This window comes from Pongo abelii, chromosome 9 (genome assembly GCF_028885655.2).
Source record: "Pongo abelii isolate AG06213 chromosome 9, NHGRI_mPonAbe1-v2.0_pri, whole genome shotgun sequence".
Classification (NCBI taxonomy): Eukaryota; Metazoa; Chordata; class Mammalia; order Primates; family Hominidae; genus Pongo; species Pongo abelii.
Genome location: NC_071994.2, coordinates 104,351,535 through 104,371,716, shown reverse-complemented (window position 1 = coordinate 104,371,716; position 20,182 = coordinate 104,351,535). Strand labels below are relative to the sequence as shown.

The window sequence follows — 20,182 nt, the reverse complement described above, 5'->3', positions numbered from 1 at the left end:
AGACACCTGCACTTTCATGTTTGTCACAACACTATTCATAATAGCAAAGATATGGAACTAATTTCAGTGTCCTATAAAGGATGATTAGATAAAAAATGTGGTATATATACACCATGCAATATTACACGGCCATAAAAAGAATTAAATCCTATGTTTTGCAGCAACATGGAAAATGGAGCTTGAAACCATTATCCTAATGAAAAAACTCATAAACAGAAAATCAAATACTTCATCTTTTCACTCATAAGTGAGAGCTAAAGAATGGGTACACTTGGACACAAAGAGGGAAACAATAGACACTGGAGTCTCCAAAAGTGGGGAGAATGGGATGGGGGGAGGGTTGAAAAATAACCTATTTGGGTACAATATTCACTATTCGGGTGATGGGTACAATAGAAGCGCAAACCCAACCACTACATTGTCATCTATCCATGTAACAAACTTCCACTTTACCCTCTGAATCTATAACAATATATTTTTTTTAGAAAATGATCCCTGTTGGAGATTAATGAATTATAAGGGAGAAGTAATGTCAAGCTGTCTATATGTCATTTGCAACCCCAGGCTTGGGTCAAACCCTCTTTATCCTTCCCTAATTCCCAAGCACTTTTGCAAGTCTTTTGCACTTTCATTAAATATTCTACTAAACTCTAGTTCCTTCTGGCATTTGCTTTGCTACGTTTTTGTGTTTATTATGTCTTACTTGCCTCTGATTATTCAACAAATATTTATTGAGTGTCTGCTGAGCCATTATAACAGTCTTTGGAGGATCACAGACCAAAATGGCACAGCTCCTGCCCTTGTACAGTTTAGTAATAGGAAAAAAACTCACTTGGAAAATAATGGTGAGACTGAAAATATCTTTTTTCTATTTTATAGGTGAACAGAAGTTCTTCTTGCCCCATCTTGAAATCTCACTTCCAGATTCATCCTAGCTTTCTTCCCTCTTCTCACCTGAAGAATTGTTAGTCCTCCTCCCCTTTAAGGTTCATTCTTTCATCACTGGAAAGCAACACACCGAAATGTTAAGATGCAATACTACAAAGATGTTTACTTTCCTCCTTTTAATTTTATATATATTAAGCATATTTTTTTTACAATGAGTAGAGGCTTTTTAAAAATGTTTAGAGCCTATCCTGTCTAGAGTGTGTCCTGGACTAGCTAACATTCTCTTCATGCCAAATTCAATGTCTACAAGCAATGCTGAGGGAGCTGCCTCTCTTGGGGGTACATATTTCTGCCCAAGGCCAAATTCATGCTATTCAAGTTCTCCTTGCACTTAAATCATGTCATATTGAGGAAATTGTCCAATTTTCTTAGAACTTGTTCTGCCACTTTCTGACATCTTTCCATTAGGTCATTTTCTTTCACTAGTTCATATTTGTCCACATGTTTTGTGAGCTTAGCTCATAGCTTTTTATAGCATAGATTGTGTTCATATTATCACTGTTATTTAGGACATAACAGATCTTTTTCCCCTTATCTGATCTTTTTTGTTTCTTATTACAGTCCATTGAAAATTCCAAATTCTGGAGATAGTAACCAAATATTTCTAGAGTTGATTATACAGAAATAGCAAAAGTAAATCAATGAAAATATGTAAATTGTGCTTTGAAGCTGAGCAATGTGACATCAGAAGTCCAGTATTAATCTGACCCTTTCCCGGCTAAATTTATACCTGGATTGTTCTCTATGGGTCCTGCAATTTGAAGGTACAATTCTTGGGTCTACTGGCTTACTTTTAGGCGACTTATATTAAGTTGCCTAAAATCCCTAGGTAAGGAAATGTACTCCTGCCCACCTCACAGTCTCAATTATTATTTTTTAATGTGAGAAAGTAACATAATATTTCAAAAATGTTAATTATTGCTCTTGGCTTCCATGTATTTTTGTTCTGAAAAGTCCAACAATTTTGCTCTACAATCTGCTTTATCTCAATTCATATTGGCAGTCTTTTCCGGAAAAATCTTTGAAGAAGTTACACCTTTTAAAAGCTGATTTTCTTTTTTTAATTTTGTCACAAATCCATCTTTTTACTCAGAAAAAGAATCATAGAACATTAGTCAGAAGGAACTTTGCAGATCCTCTTGTCCAAGGATCCTCTTCTCCTGAGGAAACTGAAGCCTAAGATGGTACCTGATGGTCAAAAGTAGAGCTGGCTTCTTAGTAGCCTTCCTCCTGTCTACAGAGCACAGAGCACATAATCAAAACCCTGAAATCTGCCCCCACACTCTATATTGAACAGAAGGATACAGCTCATTCAATAAAAGGAAAACTAGTTTGTCTATTGTTATTTTTAAAGTGAAAATTAAAACATGTATATTTATCATGCATTACATTCTGTTTTCAGTATGCATACATTGGCAGGGCAAAGTGGCTCACACCTGTAATCCCAGCACTTTGGAAGGCCAAGGTGGGTGGATCACCTAAAGTCAGGAGTTCGAGACCAGCCTGACCAACATGGTGAAACACAATCTCTACAAAAATACAAAAAATTAGCCAGGCATGGTGGTAGGTGCCTGTAATCCCTGCTACTTGGGAGGCTGAGGCAGGAGAATCGCTTGAATCCAGGGGGCGGAGGTTGCAGTAAGCTGAGATTGATCATGCCACTGCACTCCAGCCTGGGCAATAAGAGCGAAACTCCGTCTTAAAAAAAAAAAAAATATGCATACATTATGGAATGACTACATAAAGCTAATTAATCTATTATCTTTTTAATAAATAAATTTGTGATAAAGCTTCCTTTCATGCATGTACACTTACACAAATATATGTAGACATATATAAATATATGCACACATAGACATATATATGTATATACAGACTTTTTTTCACAGATTTCTTCAGCTCCAATGCCAATAAAATATCCCAAGCCCAATGAGCTAGGAGGAAAAAATAGAAAGAAAGCTTGTTGCAAGATTTAGGAACAGCCAAAATTGTTGGATGATAAAGAAGAGTAGGAGGGAGTAAACTGAAGAGAAAGTTAATAAAGCAAGCAGACTATGGGATTGAAGGGGCCATGACTTCCAAAGCATTTTCTATCTTCTCAGAAAATGCTATTAATGCCATAAGTTGCATCAGAACAGCTTATCAAAAAGCAGAGTTAGGCTGGGCACGGTGGCTCACGCCTGTAATCCCAGCAATTTGGGAGGCTGAGATGGGTGGATCACATGAGGTCAGGAGTTCGAGACCAGCCTGGCCAACATGGTGAAACCCCGTCTCTACTGAAAATACAAAAAATTAGCCAGGCGTGGTGGCACGGGCCATCTACTAGGGAGGCTGAGGCAGGAGAATAGCTTGAGCCCGGGAGGCAGAGGTTGGAGTGAGCCAAGATGGCACCACTGTACTCCAGCCTGGTCAACAGAGCAAGACTTTGTCAAAAAAAGAAAAAAGAGAGAGAGAAAAAAAAGCAGAGTTAGTTGGAAGTACTGTTTTTAAAGGCATCCATTCATTTGATGCTCTACTCCATAGCCTGGCGTGCCAGAAAAAAAAAGGCCTAAATTGCTCATCAGTGCAGGATATCACCCAGCTAAAGCATGCCTTACACACATACATATTAAGTATGTAACTTTAATAACACCTCACTCTTCTCTGGATCTTGATTTTAGGAGAAGGCTCTTTGTGGGAGGTTTAGTGACGTGTGTTGGAGATTGACACCCCCAAAATTCAACGTAACGGTAAAGGGAAAGTCCTTTAAAAATTTGTTAAAATATGTGGAAACTCAAAATATTTGCTAGCAACAATTCAGTTATCAAAAGACTACAAATTGAGGACTTGGAATCTTTTGATCATCACCTTGCCTGCCTTCAGCCTCATTTCATCTTACAGATTTTCCTCTGAAACAATTATGCAGAGATGAAATAAATATTCACAATGCCTTTGTTAGTATAGAGCCTTTATGGTCTCAAAACTCTAACTACTTTTATGGGTTGTATCATTGCATTTTTACTTCTTAAATATTGTCTTACACTTCTTTACATCTGCATTAGAGTCTTGAGAAGAAACGCCCAAGTTAAAAGTTTAATAAATAAATGCCAAATCATTTCTAGATGTATATATTTTTTCTCAGAGTTTGATTCTGCATTTCATTTTCCCAAATCCAAATATTTTTACATCTTTTCCACATAAATACATCTTAGAAACTTCAAATGCATTATGGCTGAAATTCAATTTACAGTTGTTTTCTGCCCTGCTGCCAAATGTTCTTCTGTGCCTGTGTTCCCTAACATAGAAAATTGTTCCTTATATATTTATTTATGACACAGACCTTAAAAATCATCCCTGAGCTTCCCTTCCTCCTACCCTGAACCCATCAATTCCATCTTATAGTCCTGCCTGTTCAATTTCTAGAACATTTCTTACATCCATCCAACTCTTCACGTTGCCTAGTGTTGTCATCTCCCTCCTGTAGTACTGCAGTAGCCTCCTAACTGATTTTCTCATTCATTCTCAATTCACCTCTTACTTCTCAAGCTCCTTCTTCAGGCATTGATTAGAGATATCTAGCCAAAATATAAATGTGACGAAGGCATTCACCACTTCAAACCATTCTACAAATTCCTATTGCTCTTATGACAAGATTTTAAATATTTCACATGGCTTTTTAGTCTCTTTACATGTTCCCTGCTCTCATTATAAAACTTTCTGTTCTTTAGTTTCCATATCTATAAAATGGGGATAATAATACTATACACCTTCCAAGATCATTATAAGGATTCAATGTTTGTAAAGAACTTAACAGCTCTTCTTGGCAGAGAGTAAATACTATATACATGTTTATTAAATGAATAAATTAATACATCTCATCTTGAGCTATTCTTCCCTTATTTAATTTTCTCTACTATTTTGACTCCCTTCTAATTTCAAGCTTAGTCTCCCCTTAGCACCTCTACCAAAGTTTATTTCTCTACTGGGAATTCTTCTCCCACCTCATCCTTGTTATCTCCAGCCATTCTTTCTTTGGCACCCAGTTTAAAAAGGAAAGCTTTTCTTGATGCCTCACTCTCCAGACCAAATTATTTCCCCCAGTACACATTCTTATAGCACCTTTTACCTTTTCTGTAGAGGATTTATCACAATTCTAATTATTCGTGTGATTTCCTGCCTAATGCTCTTGTACCTAGACAGACTAGATGCCCCAAGATGCAAGCACTAGAATTGTATTTGTGTTACTTATGTTCTAACCCCAGCATCAAGTACAATACCTAGCATGTGGTAGGTTCCCCCCAAATATTTGGTAAATAAATGAATGAATGAATAATGAATGATGTCACAACTCTCCACTCATGTACACTATACTGTTCCCTTTGAGTTTCATAGATACCATGGAGAAAAAAGACAGTGTAGTCTTATCAGTTTATGAAAGACAGATGTACTAAAGTGGAGTTTTAGATACTATGTTGAGTGGCTCTGTACAGTTTGACTATCTGGTTAAAGGTGCCTAAGCATGAATATTTACACTCAGGGAGTATTATTCTCCCTCAAGTTTTGTCTCAAAAGAAATAGCAAAAGTAGTGAATTCCCAGACCAGTGATGAATTTTCTTGCCATAAAGAAGGAGTCCCAATAAGGACATTTTGCTTATAATGCTCTCTTGTTACCAGTCACTTTACAATGAGTTGAAAAACTTCCTAAAGAGGCAGGTGCTTCTTTCAGGGTCTCCAACTGACCAAAGCCCCTTTTCCAAATGTGGGGCCTCAAAATAGCAGAGGAAATCATTCCCACAGCACTTAGCTGCTAGGCATATATAAGACTAAATTGTAGTCCTATAGATCAGTGAGAAATGTTTACTTTCAACTATTTTAGATTTTAATAACCCTCTGTCTCTAAGGGAAAAGTGCAGTTAAATAACAACCAATGAAGAAGCTAAAAAAAACATACTTGCAACCACCCCCTTAAAAAAAAGCAGCTATTCATTTGTGCACTTGCTTGTATGTCCTGAAATATCTCAGCCTTGGATTGGGTGATTTATGAAGGGATCAGCCCGACCGTGAGCCAAACACTCTCCTTGTAGCAAGCCAGGAGTATAACCACTTTCACAGCAGCAGGGTGTCTTGACATTATGAGGCAAATTACCTCCTCATGGATACCAAGTGGTACCAGGAAAAAGTAATTTACCCTCTTCAGGTTACACACGCACAGAGGATAAAGCACTCACCTAGATCAGCAAATTACTTTTTTCTTATCATTATGAAATGCCATCCTGACACTGTGTTCCCTGCCCTGATCCATCAGAGGGCTGGCTTTTATCGTTCATTTTTATATTCTTCTTTCCTTTCAGATGGGAGCTAGGAAAAGAACTCAGTGACAAAATGAAGCAGGCTGCTTCTATTGAAAATCAAAGGCCATGACTCAATGGAGTAATACTGGTTCTCTTATTCCTCTGATTTGTGTCCCTAAAACACAGACTGTATCTATACTAAAGAAAAAAGTGCATTTCCAAAGGTGGAGCAGATCAGCAAGATGCAAACACGTTCAACTGGCTGATTTGCAGTCACTAGGAACAGTCTGAAAATAAACATTTTGAATGGCATTTCTTACAACTTGTTTACTAAACTCCATGGCATTAACTTGAGAGTTTAATTTCGCAATGGCTCTGCATCCCCTTGTGAGATGGAGAGGATGACCTTTTCCAGGAGATCCATGAGTTCTTTTCCGTCATGAGGGCGTCATGTTATGTCCTCAAAAACTCAATTTCATAAGTCATCTTTTGTATCTTCCAAGAGTTAATGTGACTGCCCTCCTCACAAATGACTCACTCTCTTTTCATCAACAGAGACAGGTGTGCCACAGATTCGATTGCATCAAAAATAAGCACTCACTAAGGATAGAATGTTTACAGAATTAAAGACAGGAGAAAATATTAGACATATATCAAGATGGGCAGGTATAAAAATACACAAGGGTGTCCTGACCCATAATGGCTTTCATGGAAGAATTAAAAGGCAGTGATTCTTGTGATTTGTTTTCTTTTCTGGGAATGCTGCTGTATTAATTGAAAGAAATAAGACATAGACCAAAAGCCTTCATGTATACAATTATTATTTTGCTAAGATAATTTTGCCCCTAAGCTTTATTTGTTTTTAAATGAGGCCTGAGTTTCTAGCCATGAAAAATTAAGATTTAAAAAGTAAAAAATACAAATAAAAACTTACAAATACAACATTTAAAATGTGAAATGTTTCTAAATTAATAACATGTTAAACTAATCCTTTGAAGGAACAGGAAGCTAAGGGGAAAATAGCGTGAAATTATGCTGTTGTAAGTACATGAGACACAGCACCTTCAACGTAATCTGGAGGGACGGTTCATTTCCCCTTGGATCCCACAAAGAGAAACCTAGAAATAGAAGGGGTCTTAGAGTAATCTTATATTTTGCAACTACAGATTGTACCTCTTGCTCTTGTTAGATTCACACAATCTATCTAGTCCCCACCAAATTCTATCAACACAATTATTTGGCTAGTGAATTTTAGACTCCTTAAATATAGCACATGTAATATCAGACATGAAAGAGAGAGAGAAAGACGGGAGGTGGGAAGAGAGAGAGAAAGACCGGAGGTGGGCAGAGAGAGAGAGACAGAGAGAGAGATAACCAAGGCAGAAATGAAAAAAGAGGTGGATTTGAAAGTATGTACACTCCCTTTTCCCTTGGGAGTCTGGCCCATCACATGCTCCATTTCTTTTTGGAAGGCTCAGGTTCCCTCTTCACTTTTTTTTTTTTTTCTTCTTCTTGAGATGGAGTGTAGCTGTCACCCAGGCTGGAGTGCAGTGGCCCCTCTTCACTTCTAAGCAAGTGCTAATAACATTTGCAAGTCTTTTTTGCATTTCTTTTCTACATTCCTTTTTTTCATTTCTATTTCAATTTTATTGTATGAAATACACGTTAAAACTGTATGTATTATACAACCATCATATTTGCATCTCCTTCCCCCAGGAAGACTTGGGTTTTATATATTCATTAATTTATTCATTTGTGCACTCAAACATTTATACAGAGAATATTATCTACTGGAAATTGTATTATGTGATGGGGTTGCACACTGGATAAGACATAGTTGTTCCAGTTCCAACACATACAGTAAGCCTACAGACAGAAAGTTATGTTGTGAATATACAAGTTAGCAAGGAACAAAAAAGGACAGCACTATTCTATTTTTTCAAAGCTCTTCTGAGTTAACATAGATGAACAACAAAAGGATAAAAGACTTCTGCTTCTGGTCAAGATGGAGGGATAGCGAGTGCATTTACCTCTTTGAAAAAAACCAAATGCTTGACATACTATATAAAACAATGGTCCCAATCATTGAATATCAGGCAGTGAAGGACAGAAACTGGGAACAAATAAGGTGAGCCCTACAAATTCCTCAGCTTAACTGCTTTGAGATAATTTCTAAGATACAACAGAGGGAGGTAGGAACCTAGGCAGAGCCTGGTAGACTCTCAGAGTTGAGAAGTTGGCATGAGAGTCCAGAAATATCAAAGTAGCTGGAATTGGCAAGGCAGAGTACTGAGGAGGAGAAGGCTGCACAGAGAACATTAGAGACCTCTGTAGGGTCCCCTTGAGCATTCAGCAGCGTATTGATAAATTTATGTATGTTTGAAAACTACTCAAAGCAGTGGGAAAAAGAAAAAAAAAACATCCAAAAGGTTTATAAGCAACAGTGCTGAGTACTCATACAAGGACAAGAGATAGTGCCTTTTCCTGCCAGCCGGACCAGAAAACCTCATTCATGGAGCACTGGGTAGAGTACGAGAAGCGTCTCGCCTCAGCAGGGGCATGATTAGTGCTAAATGAATCACTGCTCTGAGCCCACCTAACAAATTTTAAGAGCAAGACCAAAAAAGATCAAACCATTTTCAAGTAACTTAACTGCACTCAGAGCAAAGCTCAAGAACATTAGTAGTAATACAAAAATATCTAGCACCCAAAAAGGTAAAATTCACAATGTCAGGTAGCTAATTAAAATTGGCAAGAAGGCAAAGAAATAAACAAATACAAATCATAAAGAAAAAAATTCAATCAATCAAAACAACCAGAACTGGCACAGATGTTTAAGGCAGTAGACAAAGACATTAAGTGAGTACTTTATGTATTCCATATGTTTAAGATGCTAAGTAGCAACATGGAACATATAAAAAATTAAAAACTTACCTTCTAGGAATGAAAATTAGTGTCTGAAATGAAAAATACACCAGATAGGAATAATGGCAGATCGGGCATTGCAGAGGAATGGATTAATGAACTTGAAATAGAAGTAGAAATTACTAAAAATTAAATGCAGAAAGAAAAACAAAAACAAAAAAGCAGTGATCTATAGAAAACTTCTGGCAGCCTAATATTATGTAATTGCTAGTCCTTGAAGGAGAGGAATGAGCTGGAAAAGTATTCAAGTATATGAAGACCACATTTTCCTATATCTAATGAAAACGATAAGAAGCTTGATGAACTGCAAGAAGACAAAACACAATGCAAACTACACCAAGGTATAAGATAATGAAAAGTCTCAAAACTAAGATAAAGAGAAAATTTGAAAAGCACCCAGAGATTAATTTTTCTAAGACCTCTTATATATAAAGGAATAAAAACAGAAATAACAGCAAATTTCTTGAGATTTATGCAGGTTTTCTGGTTCTCCATTATTTCTCAATAAGTTAATAAAATAAATAGAAAAATTAGTCATGTCAGTGTTGAAAACTGTTGGGGCTGGAGGTTTATAGACTTCGATTTGAATCCTAGCTCTCCTACTTAATAACAGTAAGTTGGGAATTGCCTGAAATATTTTTTCTTAATTATAAAAATGGTAATAATACTAACCCACTTACATGGTTGACATTGGATTAAATGAGATAATACATGAAAAAGCACTTGTGAATCATAAACCATTATAAAAAAAAACATACCATAGATATATTAGTAGATAGATGATAACGATACACAGATAAATAGATGTATAGTTCATCATTACTCTAGTGACATTACAGATTCTAACCCATTTTAATTAATAATCTTGCCCAAATGTTATTACTGCTAATAATTTAACAAAAAATAGGTTATCCTTTGAGTGTAATATGTTTGCAATATTTACAATCAATAAATCCATTTGTATAAGATTATTATTAACATTTTTTGGATTATAAATAGGGTAAAAAGCTATGATTTTCTTCCCAGAAGAATGTACTATGCATGTACAAATTTTATTTTTTATTTATTTTCTTTCCAACTTTTATTTAGGTTCAAGGGGTACATGTGCAGGTAAATTCTGTGTCACAGGGGAGTAGAGATGATTTTATCATCTAGGTAATCAGCATACTACTGATAAGTAGTATTTCAATTCTTGCCCTCCTTCCCACCTTCCACCCTCAAATAGGCTCCAGTGTCTACTGTTTCCTTTGTTGTGTCCATGGGTACTCAATGTTTAGCACCCACTTATAAGTAAGAACATGTGATATTTGGTTTTCTGTTCCAGTTAATTTGTTTAGGATAATGGCTTCCAGCTACATCCATATGGCTGCAAAGGCCATGATCTCATTTTTTATAGCTATGTAGTATTCCATGGTGTGTATGTATCACATTTTCTTTATCCAGTTAATCGCTGATGGGCATTTAGGTTGACTCCATATCTTTGCTATTGTGAATAGTGCTGCAGTGAACATATACCTTCATGTGTCTTTATGGTAGAATAATTTATAATCCTTTGTTTATATACCCAGTAATGGGATTGCTGAGTTGAATGGTAGATGGTAGTTCTATTTTATATTTTTTGAGAAATTTCCAAACTGCTTTCAACAGTGGCTGAACTACTTTAGATTCCCACCAACAGTGTATAAGCATTGCCTTTCCTCTTCAACTCAGCCAGCATCTGTTGCCTTTTGAAATTTTAACAATAGCCATTCTGACTGGTGTAAGATGGTATCTCATTGTGGTTTCAATTTGCATTTCCCTAATTATCAGTGATATTGAGCACTTTTTCATATGCTTGTTGGCCATGTGTATGTCTTCTTTTGAGAATATCTGTTTATGTCCTTTGCCCACTTTTAATAGGGTTGTTTTCTGCTTGTTGAGTTGTTTGAGTTCCTTATAGATCCTGGATGTTAGACCTTTGTCAGATGCATAGTTTGCAAGTATTTTCTCCCATTCTGTAGGTTGTCTCTTTACTCTGTTGTAGTTCCTTTGCTGTGAAGAAGCTCTTTATTTTAATTAGCTCCCACTTGTCAATTTCTGGTTATTTTCTCCCATTCTGTAGGTTGTCTCTTTACTCTGCTGTAGTTCCTTTGCTGTGAAGAAGCTCTTTATTTTAATTAGCTCCCACTTGTCAATTTCTGGTTATTTTCTCCCATTCTGTAGGTTGTCTCTTTACTCTGTTGTAGTTCCTTTGCTGTGAAGAAGCTCTTTATTTTAATTATCTCCCACTTGTCAATTTCTGGTTTTGTTGCAATTGCTTTTAAAGTCTTTGTCCTTTAGTCATTGTCTTGGCTGAGTCCAGATGGTATTCCCCAGATTTTATCCTAGGGTTTTTATATTTTTACATTTTACATTTTGCTCTTTAATCCATCCTGAGTTGCTTTTTGTACATGGTGAAAGGTAGGAGTCCAGTTTTATTCTTCTCTATATGTTTACCCAGTTATCCCAGCAGCATTTATTGAACAAGGAGTACTTTCCCTATTGCTTGTTTTTGTTGGCTTTGTCAAAGATCAGATGGTTGTAGTGTGCAGCTTTATTTCTGGGTTCTTTAACCTGTTCCATTGGTCTATGTGTTTGTTTTTGAACCAGTACCATGCTGTTTTATTTACTGTAGCTTTACAGTATAGTTTGAAGTCAGGTAGTGTGATGCCTTCAGGTTTGTTCTTTCTGCTTAGGATTGCTTTGGCTATTCCAGCTCTTTTTTGGTACCAAACGAATTTTAGAATTTTTTTTTCTAATTTTGTGAAAAATGTCATTGGTAGTTTGAAAGAAATAGCAATGGACCTGTAAATTGCTTTGGGCAGTATGGCCATTTTAACAATGTCAATTCTCCTTATTCATGAGCAGGAAATGTTTTTCCACTTGTTTGTGTTATCTCTCATTTCTTTCAGCAGTGTTTTATATTTCTCATTGTAGAGGTCTTTCACCTCACTAGTTAGCTGTTTTCCTAGATATTTTGTTGTTTTTGTGCCTATTGTGAATGGGATTACATTCATGATTTGCCTCTCAGCTTAGATGTTATTGGTATATAGAAATGCTACTGAGTTTTGTACATTGATTTTGCATTCTAAAATTTTGCTGAAGTTGTCTATCAGATTTATGAGCATTTGGGAAGAGACTATGGGGTTTTCTAGGCATAGTATCATATTGTGTCTGAAGAAAGATAGTTTGACTTTCTCTTTTCCTATATGGGTGTCTTTTATTTCTTTCTCTCACCTGGCTAGGACTTCCAGTAGTATGTTGAATAGGAGTGGTGAGAGTGAGCGTCCTTGTCTTGCTCCAGTTCTCAAGGGGAATGCTTCTAGCTTTGCCTGTTTGTTATGCTGTTGACTCTGTGTTTGGAGTAGATGGCTCTTATTATTTTGAGGTATGCACCTTCAATACCTAGTTTGATGAGGGTTGTTAGAAGGGATGTTGAATTGTATTGAAAGCCTTTTCTGTATCTATTGAGATAATCATGTAGTTTTTGTTTTTATTTCTGTTTATGTGATGAATCATTTATTGGTTTGCATATGTTGAACCAGTCTTGCATCCCGGGAATAAAGTCTGCTTGATTGTGGCAGATTAGCTTTTTGATGATTTATACATTTTACATACTATTTTGGGGGTTTATGGACTCCTTGTAGCCCATCCAATTTAGAGACTTTAATATGGTAATATAGTGAATTTTTATAATTATATGTTGGCTCAGCATGCATTTTGAATATAAATTAGAATTTCTCACAACACAATCAAGGTTTACTAACCCTTGACACAGTTTCCAGTTCTCCGCCTCTCCCAGTTCTTCAATGTGATTGATCCAGATTATATGCCTTATACAAACACCTTCTGGTGACCACATCCCTGTGGAAAGATAGATACAACCTACTTGACTTGTCCAACTGACCCTCACACCCCACATGGGCTGCACAGAGGTGCCACAGTGACCACCTTTCAGTCACAGCATGATTCCAAGGAACTCATGCCTGCTTGTTGTAAACCCACCAATTAGAACTACCCTTGGGAATCCTGCTTAAGTAAAACCCTGTAAAGGATTGGCCCACTGATATCTCACTCTTTCTCTCTTGCTCTCCATGCAGTGGTTGGGTGTGCATATCCCCAGTGACTCCCCACTTGCTGTTAGCCCTGTGAGGCTTGCTACCCTCTTTCCTCTCGGATCTATAAGTAATACACTGCTTCTGTTACTTCATGTGTTTTGTTGAGTTGCCTCTTCTGTGTCTCACCTGATGGATACCCCTGAATCTAACTCTCCTCCCAATCAGAGCTATCTCAGAGAGTGGTTATCTTGGTAGGAATAAACTGAACAGAGGTCAGACAAGAGCCACAAGGGCATCTGCCAGTAGAAGCAAATTTTCTGTGAGGGGAATTCCTAGTCACAGATGAGACACTAAGGCACGAGAACACCTACCAGGATAAAGAAGCAACATCCATGACTACCTTATCTAGAGCCCCATCAGGGCACATCGAGAGTTTATTGCCAATCTCATGAGAAAACTTCAAGATCAAATTTGAGGAAACTATCACAGGTAAGGACCCTAGTATTAAAACATTGCATTAGAATTATATCTAAAGACCTAACCTCCTGACCAATAAAGAAATCTTGCAACATTTCAGCTGGTGGTCTCCCAGCCTCTTCACGGACACCTACAAAGCCAGGAAATCTGGATATATTTAATAGTTCGAAGAGTTGATAATTCTTAAAAAATGAATGCTCTTAGAAATAATACACTTACCACCATGGAAAACAATTGAGCATAGTGGCTAAGAAGGCAAGCTATGGAATCCAACTGCCTGGGTTCAAATCTTGACCTCTACCCTATGAAACTCTCCTAGTCCCTAAATCACCATCACTGCAGCGTACTCTCAAGGCTACAGATAAAGATTACTGAGATCATCTTACATTTTGCTCAGGAAGCATTTGAGGCGGGAAGGATGGAAACAGGCACAGAATTATTGTTTATTAGATACCAGCGCTTTCAGATTAAAAAAACAATTTCTCCTATACTTATTCACCTTCTCATTCTACATCAGCGATGCAAAGTTCCTTTTCTCTTCCTCTGAAAACTTGAAGCCAGCCCAGCCAGATGTAGGAGAAGTTGTGTTTTCTATTGATTTGAGATGTTCAAGACATTCCTTCAAATGAAAGGATACTACATTCTCTCAGAAAAAGGAGTGTCACGAATAAATATTCCCTATATTCTTAAATTTATAAATACTAAAGGTTTGTTTTTAATAAACAAAGGATAAACAACAAATCATAGACCCTGTGTCCAGTGAACACAGGCTCCCATTCTGCCAGGGCATGTGCTGTACCAACACTGCAGTCCTGGAGCTCTGCATGACTGTGAGTTTCAGGGACACAGAGACCCATGTTTGAATCTCTAGCTTGAAATTAGGAGTTTAATTTGAAGCAATTTATATAACCTTCTCTTCCTATGTAGATTGGGAATAATAACTACAACTATCTTGCTGTGTTTTTATAAGGGTCAATTGAGAATATAAATATAAAAGAGTTATGACAGAGGTAGTTATTATTTATCATGATAACTGCATGGTATCTTTATGGTCATAACATAGACCTACCAAAGACAATTGAAGCTGGCTTTTTTACAAAAGATTGTTTTTAATTTAATAACATGAAACAAGTAACAATGAATATTTTATGCAATTGGTTTTGAAGTGACTCTAGGTATAACTTGTCTCCAAAGATGTTGTAGGAAAATTATTTTCAATATTTGATACCAATTCTAAACTAAATATCTTTTTACTATATTACAAAACTATAGTAAACATTTCTTCGAAAGTTATACAATGCCACCAATATGTTAGTTTATGAGACCAGATTAATTAGTTCGTATGCAGATCTTAGGCTTGCTTCTCCAGCTTTTTAACTATTCGCAGAGTATCTATGATTGCAAAAGGCATACAAAGTTATGTAATCTGTGATTGTATAACCAGTACCACTTGAAATTACTTATCTGTAAGGATCAGAATCTTTCCCAGCTTTGAGCCCCATGAAATACAGAAATAAACAGGTTGCTGAGACTGATGTAAAATTGTAAAACTAGTATTATAATTCCCAACTCCAAATATTCATATTCATCATAGAAATTCTTATTTGTATTGACTGGCTTTATAGTAAACTAAATATGATTTTGAATTATATTAACAAATTTGACCTTAGAAAAATATAATTGTATTTAGCATTTATCTGTCGGCGAAAAGGGGGTTTTATTTCTCAAAGTTTAAAAATCGCTGCTCTAATTTATAGAAATTGATATTACCTACTCAAAGTTTTACCCCTTAAGTCGGGAGTCCTCAACCCCTGGGCTGTGGACCAGTACCCGTCCACAGCCTGTTAGGAACCAGGTCGCAGAGCACGAGGTGAGTGAGTGAACATTACCGCGCGAGGTCCACCTCCTGTCAGATCAGTGGCGTCATTAGATTCTCATAGAAGCGCAAACCCGATTGTGAACTGCACATGCAAGGGATCTAGGTTGCACACTCCTTAGGAGAATCTAATACCCGATGATCTGAGGTAGAAAAATTTCATCCTGAAACCATCCACCCCCTTCCACACCCCACCGACCCTTGTTTGTGGGAAAATTGTCTTTCACCAAACCAGTCCCCGGTTCCAAAAACGTTGGAGACCACTACCTTAAGGAATTAAGCGGTTATAAATAAAATACATACATATAAATTGTAAGCCACATATAATGATATTTACAAAGTGGTACTCTTTGGGAGGGTTTTTTAAAACTGAGTAACTCTGAAGAACTATAAAAAGAAAAACTTTAGTCTGAGGAAAAAAAATCAAATGATTTAGATGGATGACAGATTAGAATCACGAATGGGAAAACAGGTTTTATTAAAGGACAGAATTCCCTTCTTCAAAAGAGAGAAAGAAGCAGTTCATTTTCCTGGGTAAGTGGAAGTGAGGTATCAGGCAGATGGAGAAGTGGTGGAGGAGATAGGGGTTGCTCTTACTCCAAAGCTGTTGAAAACATGAGCAGCCTAATGTCTCACAGATTAGACATTCAACTCCTATTTATGCTGTAAGTGTTGATAACGATGATGACTATTTATGAGTTAATCAATAGAGGGACACTGTGCCTACTATGAATAAAAACACCAATTATGGGCAGTCACTAGGTAGTGAAATATGGGAGGAAATGTAGGAGAAAAGACAAAGGGGAGAGGGGAAAAGGAAGGGAGAAATAATTGTCTACTGAATGCCTGCCCTTTCGGGGTTTGCCAGACTTATTTACATGTGGAGCTTTACTAAATCTTCCCAGGAGCAGCTGCTATTATCACTTCCCATCAATAAAAAAATTGAAGTTGTGAAGTATTAAACTATGTACATCCATTCCACATGTATTTATTGCATGCCAAGTATGTTTCATCAGTGTGCTCATCTCTGAGGATATAAAGATGAAAAAAACAAAACAAAATATCCCCCTACTTCAAGAAAACTACTGTCCAAATTGTGACAACCATCAATAAGTGACTTACCCAAAATCAAATAACCAGTAAGTGGAAAAGGATGTGAACGCAGGTTTTTCTAATTGTAGAACCTGTGCTCTTTGTACCATCATTACCAGGGAAAAGCAAGGAGCTGCTTCTCCCCACTGCTTTCCTTCACAATGTCCACACCCAGAGTGTGGGCAGGTCTGCTAGCCTCTTTCTCTATACTTTCTGAGCCCTGGCTTCACAAGCTGTGCCTAGCCACCCATCAAGCTACTAAATACAACAGAAGTAACTGCTTAGAAACCTGCCATAACAAATAATTACGTAGGCCAAAAATTGCAACTGCAACATATTTTGAGATATTGACTTACATGTTATTTTTGTCTCTCTGGATATTCCCTTTTCCCTTTACCATATTTAAGCTTGTGGCTTGCTCTATGTTTGTTACCTTAGGGAAGGTATGTGTCAGGAAGAAAACAAAAACATCTGTAAGTTTTTGTTTGTCTAAAGAGCAAAGACAGGTAAATATACGGACAGAATATTTTGGAACGGAAGTATTGTTTCCCAACCCTCCCTCATTTGTTGACTAGAATGAGACTCATCTGGTGTAGCAGAGGTAGGGAGAGAGAATGGAGCCTGCAGTAGGTTTACCCTCTACTTGGCTTTCTAGCAGCATTACTGGGAGAAGGTAACCCCTTCCCCGCCCCCCAAAAAAAGTCATGTATGCATTTGGATGCACATGAAATAGGAAGCATTTTGTAAGATTTTGATTCCCTAAATGTAGCACAAAATAATTGAGACTGAAGCTCCTCATGGACCAGGACAATGAAACAAGGACCAGAGGGTTTTATGACATTAACACTGCTGCCCTCCCACCCCAATGATGTAGTCGGGAAAACTGTAGCACAGTCTTGGAGGGAGGCAAAGAGAGCAAGCTGCATCCCACAAGCTCAACAGGATACAGAACTCAGAGACAAATCAGTTGAGCTATAAATATAGAATTATGTTTCCTACACTTTTTGTTTGTACACTAATATTTATAACACCTTCAGGGAGAAAGGAAGAATGTAGGGAAGTGAACGGGGGTAGGGAAACGGCACTCCATTCCTCATGGCTTCAGAAAGCATACCCAATTTCTTTTATTGATGGGGGAAAGGTGTCACTGGCATCCCCCCATCTCTGCCCCACATCCCCAATAAGGTAAAATCCTTCTAAGCAACATCTAGTCTGCCCAGTCTAAACACCAAATCTTCACTTCAATAAGGGATGTCTTCCAGGCCCAACAATCTAGCTAAAATAAAACTTGGAGGGGTTGGTCTCTTTGTTAATGCAGGATTCTATAAATATAACAGAAAGTATAGGCCGAGCCCAACTAAATAATGAGTATATATAGCCTACTATTTTAATTTTAGCATAATATACCACATAGAGTAGGGTTCTAAATCTCTTACTATCTTTCTGAGATCTGGTAAAAATCCTTTTTTCCTGGTGTAGCTAAAAAAATATAGTCTCTTTTCTTCATGTGTCACTCCTGTTACTAGTCATCTTTGTGTTCTCCAAAGCAGGACTTCCCAGGGATGTTGATTCCTTATATTTGTAGGCTTACAGCTATTGAATAAAAGGCCTTAGTCTGCAGTTGTTCTACAAGAAAGATGAATTCCTTCAACCTTAGCTGCGAAATGTCTTATGAAAACTAGTACTCAAGAATCGTTGCCTGTCCGAGTGAGAGATGTGATTGCTCCTGTTATCTGTCTGCTTTGACTGGTCTGGGCTCAGGCAGTTTTCCTGCCTCACTGGCATAATGAAAAGTGTGTTCCACTCTCTACACATCTTGGAACACAGTGAGGCCTTTACATTGGGTAAAAACTGAAATGGATGGCAAGTCACATAAAAAATAGGAATACCATTGTTTTAGTGTAATCTTGATAAACATCCTTACTATCTGTAGCACCTCAACTAGGAGGTTTCAAAACTTAACCACATAGTACTCAATACATGGACTCCAGAAACATTACATAGATCATTGTTTACCATTATTAATTAGATACTCATGATTGATTAATCAAATAGAAAACGTGCTTAAAAATCATTTACACAACGAAGGGCAATGAAAAAGATATGTTGTACACACACACACACACACACATACACACACACATATATATATATTTCAGATATCATATGAAGTAAGAAAAAAACCTTGAAGTCTAGCTTGCTTATAAGAAAATTGATTTGATTCAAAGCATTTCCCAAAGGAGAACATAATTCAGCTGATCAGCTAGTTTCCACATTCACACAACTTATTCTATATTCTACTCCTCTGACAGCTCCAATTTGTCTACTTGCAAATACTTCTTGCAAACCACTTGGGGGTGCACAGCTGCCACTGCCTGTCAGAACAATACCAACATCCACACTCAGGGTACTGCCTGCAGATGCGTTCATTACTTCCTACCTCATGCCATAGCTACATTGCTGGGGTCCAGGTGGTAGAGTGGCTGCGTGCTTCAGTGGAGAGGTTTCTTCACCTAACCTCAAAGGTACAAAGATATTCCAAAGTCTCATGAAGTTGCCCTGGCTTACTTGCATCAGATTTTGTCATGCGGCAACAGCATCAGTGTCATCCAGTCCATCCTTCAGTATTCTGTCTCCAGCTTTCCCAGATCAAGCCTTCCTTTTTCCCTATCTACAAAAATAACAGAGAATAGGGCAGTGATAGAGATATTGGTAGGCAAGTGCTTTATTACGTCTATAGGTTTGCCTCAGATAGTAAACTTTAAAAAATACATTTTATAAGGAGCTTCTTGTTTCTGTTTATGTCTATTTGTATCACTGGATTTCCCAGGTAAATGACTCGAGATTTCATTATTTGGAAATTCCTTACTATATCGAAACCTTGGGAGAACAAAACACTGGTTATATATCTAGGTCATGGGATTATTGTGACTTCTATTTTCTACTTTAGATTTTTTTCTGCTTCTTTGTAGCAAGCAGGTATTAACTTAATGATCAGAAAATGCCACAAGAAAGAAGAAAGGGAACCTTCTCAAGCATTTCTTGGAACTCTGTCTGTAATGTACGCAAAGATGATGATATCTGCCCTTCTGATACAAGGCCCCATGGAGCTCTAGACCTTGTGTACTCCCAGAAAATTTATTCACTGGTTGAGTTCATGAGATCTTTTTTAAAAGAAATGCTCCTATCCTGGGCTCCATGTTTTTCTCTCTTACTTACCCTATTCTTCCCCCTCCCCACTTTTTCTTTGTTTTGGAACACTCTCTTCTTCTTTCCTTGTCTTCCTGTTGAATAAATTTCAAGACTGAGTCCTTTCTATTATTATTCCCTGAAATTTCATACATTCTTCTATCATAGCACCTACCACACTGCTTTAATGTTCATATACGTCCAAACATTTAACCAGGTTTTTACATAGATTAGGACTTTAGAATAAACAAAAAGTGTCACCCAGTATTTAAGTTCTTACAAAGTTTTTGTTGCTGGGTAACACTCAGTTATTTATGTTAATTGACAA

General features: G+C 37.2%; 1 long non-coding RNA gene across 1 annotated transcript; it reads right to left on the bottom strand.

Annotated features, from left to right (window-relative positions):
• Positions 1-852: 852 nt before the first annotated feature.
• On the bottom strand, positions 853-15,552 carry LOC129048748 (uncharacterized). Its single transcript, XR_008511336.1, has 3 exons — positions 15,468-15,552; positions 12,930-13,026; positions 853-1,002 (listed from the first exon to the last, which is right to left on the bottom strand). It is a non-coding gene; the product is annotated as an uncharacterized LOC129048748 (long non-coding RNA).
• Between the last annotated feature and the right edge of the window lie 4,630 nt (positions 15,553-20,182).